The following is a 13354-nucleotide window of genomic DNA, read 5'->3' on the forward strand; positions in this document are numbered from 1 at the left end:
GGGTCTTTGGTTAGTAGTTTTGGGACGGTTACCTGAATATATAAACAGACAATTGCCCTTTTATATAATAGATTAAATATAAAATTTGATATTTTTTGATCATCATGTTTTGAGAAGACTGGATGTTTATCTCTCCCACCCACACGATGGGAAGATGTGATACAAGGTCAGGAATGTTGGGTTTAAAGAAAGAGCGTTCTGGCTGGAAATAGTCCCATCGGCATTTCCTGGTACGGGTGGGCGTCTCAAAGTATTTATTCGAAAATGAATGACGTGATAATGAACGAATGGTAGCTCTTGAAATTTTTTTAATAAAAAAAATAAAACTTATTTTGTGACGTCATCCATTTTCAAATATAATGAGACGTCGTCATCCTTTGTTTGACTTTATTTTGATGCTTGATTGCATAGACATTTTAAAGCATCTTCTCATTGGCTTATAGTTCTTCTTTATTACAAAGGTAAGTTGCTTTTTTTTCTTCTATTAAACGTAATTATATATATATATATATATATATATATATATATATATATATATATATATATATATATATGGTGCTAGTGTAGAGAGTGATCCGCGCTATTTTTTAAATCGTATTTCCAAGTTTAATTAAAGATTTATGATATGTTTTTTTTATACAATTGTAAGGTTGAACATAGAATAGGCACAAAGCACCCTCCCCTCCTCATGTTAAGAATGGCTTTTTAAATAATAACGTTATTATTTATGTCCGGATCACTCTCTGCACCAGTACCATATATATATATATATATATATATATATATATATATATATATATATATATATATATATATATATATATATATATATATATATATATTATATAGTACCTTTGCATTTACCGCCGCGAGGTTTTCACGAATTTTTCGGGTGTGCTTGGCCGCTGATGGGAATAACCAGTAGCGGGTGATCGCGAGACGTTAAAACGCTACGAGAAAATAAATTATAATGATAAACAAGAAAACATGGAAATGTAATAAACAAAATTACAGACATGCAATATGCATCTATTCTATCATTAACGCTAACCGTAAATCCGTAAACATTAACCCGTAACCAGCGCGATTAAAACTAACTTTTTATTTCTTCTAATTTATAAAAGTAGCCTTTATAAATTTGTATAAGTTTTAAAAAGAATGAAGTTCATTCGTTAAAAATTAAGGAACGCTCAGTTGACCTTTTTGGTTATTTCTGTCAGCAGTCGAGCGAGCCCGAGCTAACTTCGTGGAAATCGAAAGTTGGTAAATGTTAGGTACGGGCAAAAATAAACGAATAAGGATGGGGGGGGGCTAGTTTTGAAAGCCGATTTATCATGATTTTTTTTTTTTTTTTTTTTTTGTAGGTTTCCGACTATTTTTTAATTGTATTTGAAAGATTAAAGACTAAACTTAATTTCCAAAAGGAAAAACATATTTGTACACGTGAAAAAGAAAAGTTATGAAAAATATTTTCACGGCGAGCTAACCAATTCAGCTAAATTTAGAAGTTAAATGAATTCATTGTAAAAATCCTTTAAAAGATAAATATTAGTTTCCTGGGTCGATTTCAAATATAATTAGTAAAGTAAAGTCATAAGATATTGAATTAATTTAAAAAAGAAAACACACCTTGTTTGCGCAAAAAATAGCTGAATTAGCCCCAAAACTGAGTGATTTTACCGTTCGCAAAAGTGCAAGAAACCGTGTTTTTTTTTAAACACGGAATATACGGAGGCCCAAAATCTGAGACAGTCGAAAATCTGTTTGAGAATGACGTCATGTAATTCAAAGGAGGGAGGGGTGCTGGGTATCTTTTTCCCCCAGACGTGCATCATCGTACATTCCTACCGTAAACGTTTGTAAAAAAATTATCATTTTTTAATTTAATTATTTTTTTATGTTACTGTTTTTAAATAAATTTCTTTTTTAATTTTTGACCAATATTATATAAAAATTATGTTACGCCAAAAGTTTCACATTCAATTAAGCAAGGAAAATATTAAAATCTTATATGTAAAAATTATGCGAAACCTGTAATTTAAAAAACAAAAAAGTAGAAATATTTTTTGCTAAATATAATTTATTTTTTTGTGAAAATATTAAATAAACAATGATTAATTCAATGATAATATCGATAGTTAGAGAAATTAATTTTTCCTCAAGTTATATCGAATTCATTAATACAGACTTTAGGGACATTTATCAAATGTTTCTGTGAAAATTAAATAATTTATTTTTTATTGTTATGCTTTATTTTCATAAAAAAAAGTAAAAATAAATTCCTTTAATTTTTTTATTACTGGAAACCATAATTTTTGTAAAGTTATATTTTGTTAAAAATTAATGCATTTCCACTAAGATTTATATAAATATAATTGGTTTAATATATTCAGTGATTATTAATTGATAAATACTGACATTTTCATTACAGTTGGTTAAATTCTTGATTTTTAGTGAATTTTTAAGTAAAGGGAGGGGTTAAAATGTTTATACATTTTGAGCATCGGCATTCATTTTGCCCGTACCTAGTAAATGTCGAAGTAACACACACACATACACACACACACACACACACACATATATATATATATATATATATATATATATATATATATATATATATATATATATATATATATATATATATATATAAGCAAGTAAGCTACACAGAAACTTTTGTTTCATTTCCACAGGAAAACATAAAGCTTGACGTTTAGTGGTATTTTATGCTATTGTTTTCATTAGTAAGTGGTATTTATTCGAGTGAAATCATTGATCAGATTCGTTAGTATTATTTCTCCCTTTTATGCTGTTATTTTTATTTTCAATACCTAAAGTATATTTATTATTAAATATATATATATATATATATATATATTTAATAATATATATATATATATATATATATTTAATAATATATATATATATGTATATATATATATATAACTACTTCATTTACTCACATAAATTTAATATACGAAAGTATAGATTTATGCGTAAACTTTAAGTATTTACTTCACAAGTGCTCAATACGTAGGTAGAGCTAGTTAGTAATTTATAAAATATATATGGCGATTAAGCTACACTGAATATTCTGCGTTTCATCCACTTATAGGATTCGTCAGGCTTATGCGCATAAGCCTGACGAATCCTATACGTGGATGAAACGCAGAATATTCAGTGTAGCTTAATCGCCATATATATTTTATAAATTACTATATATATATATATATATATATATATATATATATATATATATATATATATATATATATATATATACCCTGTATATCAAATTTCGAGTGTAAACAGAAAACTGACAGAATTATTGCGTAGGGAAATGTACACAGACACACACACATGCACACAGATAGTGTTAGCCCCAGGTTGTGGACCCCTTGATTTCTGAAAACTTCGACTGAAGTAAAATAAAATAAAAAAGATACACGCACAAACACGTTCACTTTCATAGATATACTAGCATTTCAGCCCGGCGTTGCCCGGGTGTTTGGATGTGTATGTGGAGCAAAAAAAAAAATGGTAGTAGGAAGGCAGGCTCGAACCCGTACCGCGAAGGAGGAAAAGAACGGGAAAAAAAACCTGACGTCTTTGCGGTTACGATCACCGCAAAACCTGACGTGGGTTTTGTTTAAATTAAGGCTAGACAATCTAAAGGAGAGGATAACTTTAAAAAATATTGGCAAAAAAGCGACCCCCCTGTAGCAAAGTGCCTAGTTGAAGGTGAAGATATTAATGTTTTTAGCTAATTTTTCGATATTTGTCGCATGAAAATTCGAACTTCAAAACGGTACTGACTTTGGTAAAATCCGTCGCCTCTGTCGAAAGTTTTAGGCAAGCATGCAAACATCAAATGTTCAGACCAGAAATCGTCTGAGTAATTTGGTAGAGACGGCATAGATCAATTTTTTTTTTAATTTGACCTCTATTATGACCCCTTAACATTTATTGTTTTAGGCTTAAATTAAGTGATTAAGTAAGATCCATGTCCAAGGAACCTATATCTAAAATTTCAAGTGTTTGGACCAAAAATTGTCGAAGGAGTTTGGTAGAGTTCTCAAAGGTCAAATCGTCGAAGTTTGACCCCTTAACAGCCAAATTTTCGGTCGAAAATCGATCACATCGATTTTCCCAAATCTCAGTACACTGTATATCATATTTCGAGTCTGTAGACTTAAAATTGACAAAGTTATTGCGTAGGGAAATGTCACCACATCCACACACACAGACACAGAGATACACAGACGCGTTCACTATTATAGATAGACTAGCATTTCAACCCAGCGTTGCCCGGGTGTTTGGAGGTGTATGCTGAGCAAAAAAAAAAAAAAACGGTCAATTTTTTAACTTTGATCCCTATTATGACCCCTTAAAATTTACTGTTTTGGGCTCAACTCAAGTTATTAAGTTAGATCCCTGCCCGAAAAACTTATATCTAAAACTTCAAGTGTGTATACCCCAAATTGTTTGAGGAGTTTGTTAGAGTTCTCAAAGGTCAAATCGTTGAACTTTAACCCTTTAACAGCCAAATTTCTGACCGAAAACCGATCATATAGATTTTCCCAAATCTCAGTACCCTGTATATCAAATTTCGAGTGTATGGACTGAAAATTAACAGAGTTATTGCGAAGGAAAATGTACACAGACATGCAGACAGACAGACAGACACACACACAGACATGTTCACTTTTATAGATATATATAGACTAGCATTTCAGCCCGGCGCTTCCCGGGTGTTTGGAGGTGTATGTTGAGCACAAAACAAAAAAGCGGTCAATTTTTTTAACTTTGACCCCTGTTATGACCCTTTAACATTTATTGTTTTGGGCTAAAATCAAGTTATTAAGTTAGATCCATGTCCAAGGAACCTATATCTAAAATTTTAAGTGTTTATACCCAAAATTGTCGGAGGAGCTTGGTAGAGTTCTCAAAGGTCAAATCGTTGAACGTTGACCCCTTAACAGCCAAATTTCCGGCCGAAAACTGATTACAATGACTTTTCCAAATCTCAGTACCCTGTATATCAAATTTCCAGTCTGTAGACTTAAAATTGACAGAGTTATTGCGTACGGAAATGTACACAGACACACACAGACAGAACCACAGAAAGATTGATCGATAGATTTGTTTAACAAAAATATATACGTACTAGCATTGGTGCCCGGCATTCCCCGGGTGTTTGGAGATATATGCTTAGAATAAAAAAAAACGTTAATTTTTTTAACTTTGACCCCTACTATGACCCCTTAAAATTTATTGTTTTGGGCTCAAATTGAGTTAGTAGGTTAGATCCATGTCCAAGGAACCTATATCTAACATTTCAAGTGGTTGAGACCCAAAATTGTCGGAGGAGTTTGGTAGAGTTCTCAAAGGCCAAATCGTTGAACTTTGATCCTTTAACAACCAAATTTCTTGCCGAAAACGGATCACGTAGATTTTCCCAAATCTCCGTACGCAGTATATCAAATTTCGAGTCTGTTAACTTAAAATTGAGAGAGTGAGGGCGAAAGAAAATGTACACAGACAGACAGACAGACAGGCAGACAGACAGACGCACATACACACGTTCACTTTTATAGATATACTAGCATTTCAGCCCGATGTGGCCCGGGTGTTTGGAGGTGCATGCTGAGCAAAAAAAAAAAAAGGTAATTTTTTTTTAATTTGACCCCTATTATGACCCCTTAAATTTATTGTTTTGGGTTCCAATTGAGTTATAAGGTTAGATCCATGTCCAAGGAACATATATCTAAAATTTCAAGTGTCTCGACCCAAAATTGTCGGAGGAGTTTGGTAGAGTTCTCAAAGGTCAAATAGTTGAACTTTGACCCCATAACAGCCAAATTTCTCGCTGAACACCGATCACGTAGATTTTCCCAAATGTCAGTACCCGGTATATCAAATTTCGAGTCTGTAGACTAAAAATTGACAGAGTTATTGCGTAGGGAAACGTACGCAGACACACACACAGACAGAAAGACACACACACACACAGACACGTTCACTTTTATAGACATACTAGCATGGGTGCCTGGCGTTGCCCGGGTATTTGGAGGTGTATGCTGAGCAAAAAAAAGTTATCAATTTTTTTAACTTTGACCCCTATTATGACCCCTTAAAATTTATTGTTTTGGGCTCAAATCCAGTTATTAAGTTAGATCCATTTCTAAGGAACCTATATCTAAAATTTCAAGTGTGTAGACCCCAAATTGTCGGAGGAGTTTTGTAGAGTTCTCAAAGGTCAAATCGTTGAACTTTGACCCCTTAATCGCTAAATTTCTGGCCAAACACCGATCACATCGATTTTCCCAAATCTCAGTACACCGTATATCAAATTTCGAGTCTGTAGACTAAAAATTGACAGAGTTATTGCATAGGGAAATGTACACAGACACACAGACACACAGATACACTAGCAGTATCAGAATTTTTGTAGGAATTTTTGACACCCCTAACACGAAACTGCGAATACAATATAAAAATCTCGTAATTTCTCTGTTAAAAGTGGGTTATTTATTTTCTTTATGGATTATACTTCCAAAATAAACTATTACAGTTGTTTTAAAAGTAATAGAAATATTTTTTTTTTTAAAAACAGTAATGAATTTTCCGAACTCAATATTTTTCAATTTTTTAACTTTAAAAATCTATCCAAATTTTTCTATTGATTCTATTTTTACGATATTTTCAGGGTCAATGTGAAATTTTATGTTCTTTCCAATAAACCGAATATAATATTTTAGACAAACGTTTTTTTTTAATTCACGCCCCCCCCCCAAGTGTCACCCATTTTGAAATGTCTATTAAAAAGTATATAATTAATTTATGTCGCACAAATTGAAGAGAAAGGGTCAATAAATAATATATTCAAATTTAAAACAAAAAAAAAATCGCTTTTTTAGAAATTTACCTGTAAAGTCCGAAGTTTAAAACCTTATTTTATAAGAACACATTGTTTTTTTTTTGTCCTTTTTTTGTCTTTTTTTTTTTTTAATGAAACCTTGGTCCTTGCTACTTTAATTGAAAAAATAATTAGGGCTTGAATTACATTTTTCGAGGAGTTATAAGCTTGAAAAGACAGGGGGTCGAATAATTCACGCCTCTCATTTTGAAAATGTCTATTAAAAAGTAAATAATTAATTATATCGGGGAGTTTTATATATCACAAATTGAAGAGAAAAGGTCAATAAATAATATATTCAAATTTAAAACAAACAAAAAATCGCTTTTTTAGAAATTTACCTGTAAAGTCCGAAGTTTTAAACCTTTTTTTTAAAAAAAAACACATTGTTTTTTTTTGTTTTTTGTTTTTTTAATAAAACCTTGGTCCTTGCTCCTTTAATTGAAAAAAAAAAATTATGGCTTGAATTACATTTTTCGAGGAGTTATAAGCTTGGAAAGATGGGGTGGAATTATTCACTATTTTCACGAAATTTCTGACACTGCTACAGATACACACACAGACACGTTTATATATATATATATATATATATATATATATATATATATATATATATATATATATATATATATATATATGCGTGTGTAACAAATTGAAATCTTTTCTTTAAATAATATACCTACTTGCCTGATTTAGCTATTATAACCGTTTCTTTAAGTAGATTATTTTACATTTTTAACCTAATCTTCATTTGGTGAATAATCTTTTGATATCTTCACGCTTTCTACAAATATATGTTATACTTTGTTAAAGTTTTGGTTTTAAATATTGAAATATTATGAAAAAGATATTTATAGATATGCATATTAAGAAATCATATCACATTTAAGCAGACAACACCTAAAGTTATTAACTTCCACACCTAAGTAACAAAACTTCCTTCTTGAGAACAATTTATTAATTTTCAATATTGTTATTTCTAACCCAAAAGAAAGTAATATTTAAATTATTTCTATTAAATTCCTCTTATAATATAAGTTACGCTACGATTTTTATTAGTAAGATGCGAAGATCAACAAATTGGTCTAGCATCGAAAAAATTATTCACGTTCGATTTCTAAATATATTTTTTACTTGTTCATTGACGAAAAACAGCAACGATTTAATACTTTTTATTTATTAACGGTAAGATTGTCTGTTTATTCATAATAAGTTTTAAGAGGCAATCTTCCACGGTTTTTTTTCATTGACTCTGAAAAATGCAATCATTAAAAACTGAGAAATTATTTCGTAAATCTTTGCAAATTTAACAGGTAAAATTTTTTAAATGTAAATGATAAATAATGAAAATAGTTTGTAAAACTTCAATAATTTTATTATATTTTCTAACTTCTTTTTCCCCCAAAACACGAGAAAATCGGCAACGATTGCGACCCAAAATTAAATATATTTTCTTTCATCATTCCAGTATATTTTAATATGTAAAAAAAACTAAGATGAAAATTCCGTCCCAAAAAACTTCTAAGATCGCGTTGGTGGGGGTGACAAAATATCATAAATTTTTGTTTATTATTTTATTTCAGTTAATATATAGTTCAGCTTTTTTTAAAAAATGAGTTTGTAATATAATTAATAACGAAAATGATCAATTATTTGATTTTTAATAATTCTATTATTGCAAAATCGCGTTGTTTTCATTGTTTCCGTCAAAATATGTAAAAATAACATGGCTTCCATTTTTTTCCGAATTTTAGCTTTTTGGGGAACTTTTTTTTTTTAAATTCGCCGGTTTTACGAAATTTTTTAAATAATTTTTCTTCTTGAAAATACCGCAATCAATTTTCTTTTATAAATTTTTATTATTATTACTTGTAATGGAGGTCGAAAATTTCGTCTTTATTAGTGTCATCTTTATATTAATGGGATAGTGTGTGTTATTTTGTGTGACATGATTACATCTTTTTTCTTCCAAGTGACTGTCGTTTAATTGCTATGATCTTTTATTTCTGGTAATAAATAATTTTGCCAACAATTCTTCGTAAGTTTTGGTTTCAGTTTCGATTATAACTGAAGGAACTCAAGTTTTATATATATATATATATATATATATATATATATATATATATATATATATATATATATATATATAATCTTGATAAGTTTTGGTTTCTGTTTCGATTTAAGCTCACGCACCCAAGTCATATGGATATATTTTTTTATTTGTAAAATCACAACTTTATAATATATAAGAATCAATAGAACATTGACTCGATAATATATACGAAATCTTCATGCATTAAAATATCATATTTAAGCGTATTTTACAATCGGGCTACGTCGGGCGTCCCTGTTAGTTCAGATAAATACATTTGCAGTTTAAACAAAGGAGCTCCCATAATATCAGGGCGTCCCCATTTACGCTGAACATTCACAGAATGGTAACATCAGTATATTACATATGAAAGAGTTCGCTGTGAAATTTCCACTGGTCCCGCTAGTATATATATATATATATATATATATATATATATGCAGCCTTGACCGAAATTATGGGGTACTAATGAAAAGTCGAAATTTTGAGTCAAACATACATTTAAAGGTAAAGGACAGTAGACTCTATTCTCCCAACAATCAATATTTGGTATGTCCTCCTTTTTTCTTTGCATCAACTTTTATTTGTTTTTGCGTATTATTAACTAAGTTGCTGCCGGTGGTAGGATCTATTTTCTGACACTTTTCATGAAGTTTGGCTTTTAATTCTGTTTTTTTTTTTTTTTTTTTTTTTTTCGATAAACATTTGTGCAATCTCACTCTTCTCCCAAAATGGGACCACAAAGTTTCGGTGGAATTTAGGTCTTGGCATTGAGGGACCTAATAATATATAGATAACCCCTGTTTTCTCAAAGCAACCCATTGAAACTTTTGACTTATGGGACGGGGCATTGTCTTGTTGGAAGATTACATCACTTCGGATGTTATTATTAAATATTTTGGTCAAATACGTTTGGTAAACTTAGTCCAGCGTGTTTGTATACATTATGGAGTTCATTCTGTCTTCACGTGTACAACATTTCCGTGCTCGTAGAAGTTATGCAGCTCCAAACCATTATGCTCCCTCTTCCAAATTTGAGAGTTGGGACCACACAATCAGGAGGAATTTCCTCTCCTTCCTTATGGTAAACATAAACCGTTCCAGAGGTGCTGAAAATCGGATGCAAAAGAAAAAAAAATGTTACAATTTTTAAATGTTATTGATGCGTATTCACATAAAACCCCATAAAATGAATAAAGTTATAACTGGCTGACCCATTAATATATTCAATAGAGGGTTGATTCTATAATAATACATACGCAATCAATATATATATATACATATATATATATATATATATATATATTCTGAATTTTCATTCATATATATATATATATATATATATATATATATATAATGTCGTGTCTATTATTTTCTGAAATAGGTTTTTAATCCTGAATGATGCAGTTTTAAAATTCCTTAGTGCGTATTTATTGTAAGTTACTTTGTACATTCTTCATTGACATTAACCTGAAGGTAAACTTCAAAGAAATGCAACTTTAAAAACTCTACCTCCGTTTAATTTAGTGGGTATATATATATATATATATATATATATATATATATATATATATATATATATATATATATACTTAATTTACTCACATTAAATTAATATACGAAAGTATAGATTTATGCGTAAACTTTAAGTATTTACTTCAAAAGTGCTCAATACGTAGGTAGAGCTAGTTAGTAATTTATAAAATATATATTTATAATATATATATGGCGATTAAGCGGAATGGATGAAACGCGGAATATTCAGTGTAGCTTAATCGCCATATATATTTTATAAATTATATATATAAATATATATATATATATATATATATATATATATAATTCAATAAATCGGCTTTTGAAATTACGCCAATTTTTCCACCCTTCCTAATTCCTCTTTTATTGTGTTCAGTGTTTAAAATAGTACTTTCCTTTGGGGGTTAAAAATCGATTTAACATCTTCTTTTAATTCGAAGTCAACTTCTGTTTTTTGTGCAAATATGCTATCCTCACACAACATATTGATCACACTACAACGGTAGCAAGACAACTAACATGATGGATACTGAGAACCGCCAGGAGTAAGAACAGTGAGTGCATGCTCACATTATGGAAATCCCGTGTCCTCCTAAGGTTTGAATACTGCTGTCAGCTGTGGTCTCCACAACAAGTAACATAAATATGCAAAATAGAGGCAGCCCAGAGAACATTCACCAGTAAAACACGTGGAATATACCAAATGAATTACTGGAGGAGGCTGAAGGAATTGAAACTGTATTCACTACAACGTCAAATAGAACGATATATTATCATCTACATATGGAAAATCTTGGAAGGAAGGGTCCCAAACATAACATTAGTAGAAAGAACCCACCAGTGGCGAGGAAAGCTGTGCAATCTAAAAACCACACCTGGGACTATACAGAGGATCAAGTTCCTCATCCATCACAGCTTAACCTACAGTGCTACAAGATCTTTCAACTGTATTCCAGCCGTAATAAGAAATATAAGGAATGTGTTCCCCGACACTTTCAAGAAACAACTGGACATCTGTCTGGAGAAGATATCTGACAAGCCACCAACACTAAGCTACACTAGTCCCAACCTCAATCGTCCAGTGGACTGGACTTTTGTATGAAGTGGACAGCCTGGGTGCAGTGAAGCTTCAGCTCAGCTGTGTCAGTAACGGACGGAATAACACAAACTACTAACTACAAACTTTCAAAAAAAAACAAAAAAAACACGAAGAAATTCGCTTTTTAAATCCGTAAGAAAAATTTCAGTTTGCTTTGCCTTATTTTTCTCTATGACATCTTTGTTACAAAAAAATAATCAGCAATTCCCATAGACTAAAAAGATTTTCTGAACGAGAGAGTTTTTCATATGAATCAAATGTTACGTTTTAATAGTGCTTTGAATTTAAAACTTTTAAATTTTTTAAACTTTTTTTTTAATGATGATCATCTGGGATTTTTTCTATGTTTGTTAACAGTAGAAAACCTATTTTTCCAGGTTTGTTCGTTTATTACTGAGATATCACTTGCTGATGCGAGTAATAATTTTATGATCTGCCCATTTATTTTTATTTACTTCTTTGGAAATCGTTCATTTATTTTCAGACATTACAACGTTCACTTCGGATTGAGACGTTGTTTTTATTTGCCTCTGTTTTACCAAACAACAGAAAAATATTTATGGCCTACACGCCAACTATTAAAGTATACAGGGTGACCCAAAAAACGGGCCCCAACTCTAATTAACCCCCGTTTCTTAGTGTTTTGTCCGAATGAAATGAAACTTTGGTCATAACTAGTTTATTATATTCAAAACATCACATCAAAACACTAGGGTCTTTGGCCTTTTTTTTCTCCGTTCTACAGCATATGTTCTAGATGGCCTCCATTTAGCTCCGTGTATTTCTTGAGGCGCAGCACGAAGTTATCCATGACGTTCTTGCAGGCCGAATTGGTAATGGCTCTCATCTCCTCCCTGATGGCTTCCTTGAGTTCCGTGATGGTTCTGGGTTTCCCTGCGTAGACTCTGTCCTTAAGATAGTCCCCAAAAAAAATCTGGGGGGCTTAGGTCCGGGCTATGGAGTGCCCACTCAAAATCAGTCTGATCACTCGGCCTCCGATGTTCTCTTTCAGCCAATCTCGGGACAGGTTTGGGGTGTGAGAACTTGCTCCATCCTGCTGGAACAAGAACTTGCTCAGGAGCGACGGGTAGATGGTCTGGATGTCACTCTTGAAGGTTTTGAGGGCCTTTACATACTGCTCCTTGGTGGCTGTCACTGCTGCACCAGATTCGTCGATGAAGATTGGTCCGATGATGCCTCTGGCCGAGATTGCAGCCCACACCGTGCACTTAGGAGAGTGCAGGGGCTTGGTGACTACTTCATTGAGTCTGGAGGATCCCTCAGAAAACATTTGTCTTGTTGTTCGCCTTTCTATCAAGATGGAAATGGGCTTCATCTGAGGTCCAAAGGAGGTTAAGGAAACTTGGTGTCTCCTCGATCTTCTCGAGCATTTTGCCATAGCCCTCCTCTGCTTCTTGTCTGAGGCTGTAAGGGTCTGCAGCGTCTGTATTCTGTATGGGTAAGCCCTGATATCATTCACCAGCACTCTCCTGCAAGTCGCACGGGAAATACCGAGGGACTGACTTCGCTTACACAGAGCGTTTCGGACTCTGCTGGAGAGACTCTCTGACTCTTTCGACCAGCTCGGTTGTTCGCTTCTTGGGACGTCTCGAGTGGCTTGGAGGGTTCTCTCTGGTAGCGTCGAGGTTCTTCACAGTCCCATACTTCTCGAAGTCGTCCACCCAGTTCTGAATTCTGCTTTTGAATG

At 32.1% G+C, this 13354-nt stretch overlaps 1 protein-coding gene across 3 annotated transcripts in view; it reads left to right on the forward strand.

The window, feature by feature from the left end:
• Positions 1-334: 334 nt before the first annotated feature.
• The window catches only part of LOC145245879 (uncharacterized), a 58737-nt gene continuing 45717 nt past the window's right edge, over positions 335-13354 (forward strand). The window contains exon 1 of one of the 3 annotated variants that reach the window (XM_080107601.1): positions 335-461. The gene's annotated coding sequence lies outside the window, so the exon portion shown is untranslated. The remainder of the gene's footprint in view (positions 462-13354) is intronic. The other 2 variants (XM_080107598.1, XM_080107599.1) reach the window with 2 other exon arrangements.

Source organism: Euprymna scolopes, chromosome 23, assembly GCF_053919585.1.
Source record: "Euprymna scolopes isolate OS-2025 chromosome 23, ASM5391958v1, whole genome shotgun sequence".
NCBI classification, from domain to species: domain Eukaryota; kingdom Metazoa; phylum Mollusca; class Cephalopoda; order Sepiida; family Sepiolidae; genus Euprymna; species Euprymna scolopes.